Genomic DNA, 2,391 nt, shown 5'->3' with positions numbered 1-2,391 from the left:
AAATGGCATGGCAAGCCGTTCCACAGGACTACATCCAGCATCTCTACGATCGTCTCCATGGGAGAATAGCAGCCTGCATTGCTGCGAAAGGTGGATATACACTGTACTAGTGCCGACATCGTACATGCTCTGTTGCCTGTGTCTATGTGCCTGTGGTTCTGTCAGTGTGATCATGTGATGTATCTGACCCCAGGAATGTGTCAATAAAGTTTCCCCTTCCTGGGACAATGAATTCACGGTGTTCTTATTTCAATTTCCAGGAGTGTATAAAGCCTCACGCTGCAGAGATGTCTGATTAGTATATACCGAGATGTCGACGAAGCAGAAAGTGATTCAAGCGCGTAAAGCAGTTCATGAGATATTACGGCTGCTGAGGTTAGGGCATATGGATCGACAGCAAACAATAAGAGAGGTCTTTAAGCCGGTTACTGAATCTCTCCGACAGCTCTCAGCAAAAACAAAAACATACGATAACGAGGGTGCTGCCGTTGGCGAATTAATTATCCGTCACACCCCATGTCAGATAGACAGAATATTCGACGTTAGCAGGGGAAGACCGTACATGTTGCGTACGCATCCTATAACTGTCACTGAAGACACAGTACAGATTGGTGATAGACGGTTTGGTAGAACACCTGGCTTAATGAATCTTATTTTCCTAAGACCTACCAAAAAAACTATAAATTATTCAGTTAATGATAGGGTAACGTACCGTGAAATACTGCACATGATTGGTGTACATAAGATCACGAAAAGCCTGAGCAACAAGAAATATAAAATCATTATAAAACCAATACTTGAAGGCGAAAACAACAACAGCAACAGCAGCGGTGATGGTACTGATATTGAGCATAAAGCAGTGAACAATCGAATCCCTCAGTATATGTATATTAAGACGACCCAACGAACTAATAGATCGACTACGGCTGCTAATGGCATCAGCTGCAACAGGTAATACAGCTGAAACTTCCTGGCAGATTAAAACTGTGTGCCCCACCGAGACTCGAACTCGGGACCTTTGCCTTTCGCGGGCAAGTGCTCTAAGGTGTGAGGTGTGAGGACAGGCCGTGAGTCGTGGTTGGGTAGCTCAGTTGGTAGAGCACTTGCCCGCGTAAGGCAAAGGTCCCGAGTTCGAGTCTCGGTCCGGCACACAGTTTTAATCTGCCAGGAAGTTTCATATCAGCGCACACTCCGCTGTAGAGTGAAAATTTCATTCTAGGTAATATAGCTCATTGGAATGAGGTTATTTCAATAATCACGGAGCTTAGAGAGAGAGGCATCATCGAATAAGTATGGATACAGTAGTTCGAGAACTGCACAAGCGAGCACGCAAAACATACCCTCGCAGGCATGTTATGATGAAAGGGTTGGATGACTTGTGGCAAGTTGATCTTGTAGATATGAGTAAATATGCAAATGAGATTAATGGATTCAAATACATGTTAATGGTTATTGATACATACTCCAAATTTACCTGGGCATTACCTGTCAAAACAAAACTGGGTCGAAATGTCGCCGACGTTTTTGAGCGTTTGCTACAGACAGGAACGAATCGATGCCCAGACAACCTCCAAACCGATCACGGTGGGGAGTTCTACAATAGGTATTTCAAGACAGTGATGCAGCGGCACGGAATACATCACTACTCAACATTCACTCACCTGAAGGCGAGTATCGCGGAGCGTCTGAACAGAATGATAAAAGGTCGAACGTGGATGCGTTTTAACCTTCGCGGCTCATACAAATGGACAGATATCCTATCAGAAATAATTTCTCAGTATAATCGAACAAACATAGCACAATAAAAATGAAGCCAATCGATGTCCGTGATAATGGACTCTTGGGTATGGTGTACTATCACATGAAAATGTTGAATCTACGGAAACAGAAATTTAATGTAGGCGATTTGGTGTGTTATCTCAAAACACAAGACGGCATTTGAGAAATCATACCTAACAAACTGGTTATCTGAGATATTTACAGTTTCAAAGGTGCAACGAACGAATTCTAGAACTTATATATTGAAGGACAGCAAATGTGAATAAATTGCAGGCTGCTTCTACACCGAGGAGTTGCAGAAAAGCTCAGAACCGGATGTTTTTCTCGTGGAGAGAGTCATAAGACGTCGGGGAAATTAAGCACTAGCCAAATTGCTTGGTTTTCCTGCTACAGAAAAGAGCTGGATTGATGCCAACGATCTGCTATATAATGGGCGTGCATAGTCCACAACCACCACAGTAGCATAACACGCGTGCTAGGAGACGCATTCTAAACAAACTGACTGTGGAATTACACATCCCTGGGTATAACTACTTAGATTAGATTTACTTTCATTCCATTTGATCCGCAGTGAGGAGGTCCTCCAGGATGTAGAACATGTCAGAAAAACAA

The 2,391-nt window shown here is 43.3% G+C and overlaps 1 non-coding gene across 1 annotated transcript; it reads left to right on the top strand.

Annotated features, from left to right (window-relative positions):
* Nucleotides 1-1,076: 1,076 nt before the first annotated feature.
* Nucleotides 1,077-1,151, top strand: Trnat-cgu (transfer RNA threonine (anticodon CGU)). Its single transcript has one exon. It is a non-coding gene; the product is annotated as a tRNA-Thr (tRNA).
* Nucleotides 1,152-2,391: the final 1,240 nt, after the last annotated feature.

The sequence above is a fragment of the Schistocerca cancellata genome, chromosome 2, assembly GCF_023864275.1.
Source record: "Schistocerca cancellata isolate TAMUIC-IGC-003103 chromosome 2, iqSchCanc2.1, whole genome shotgun sequence".
Taxonomy (NCBI): Eukaryota; Metazoa; Arthropoda; class Insecta; order Orthoptera; family Acrididae; genus Schistocerca; species Schistocerca cancellata.
Note: the sequence above shows the minus strand (reverse complement) of the source record. Positions and strands in the feature narration are given on the sequence as shown.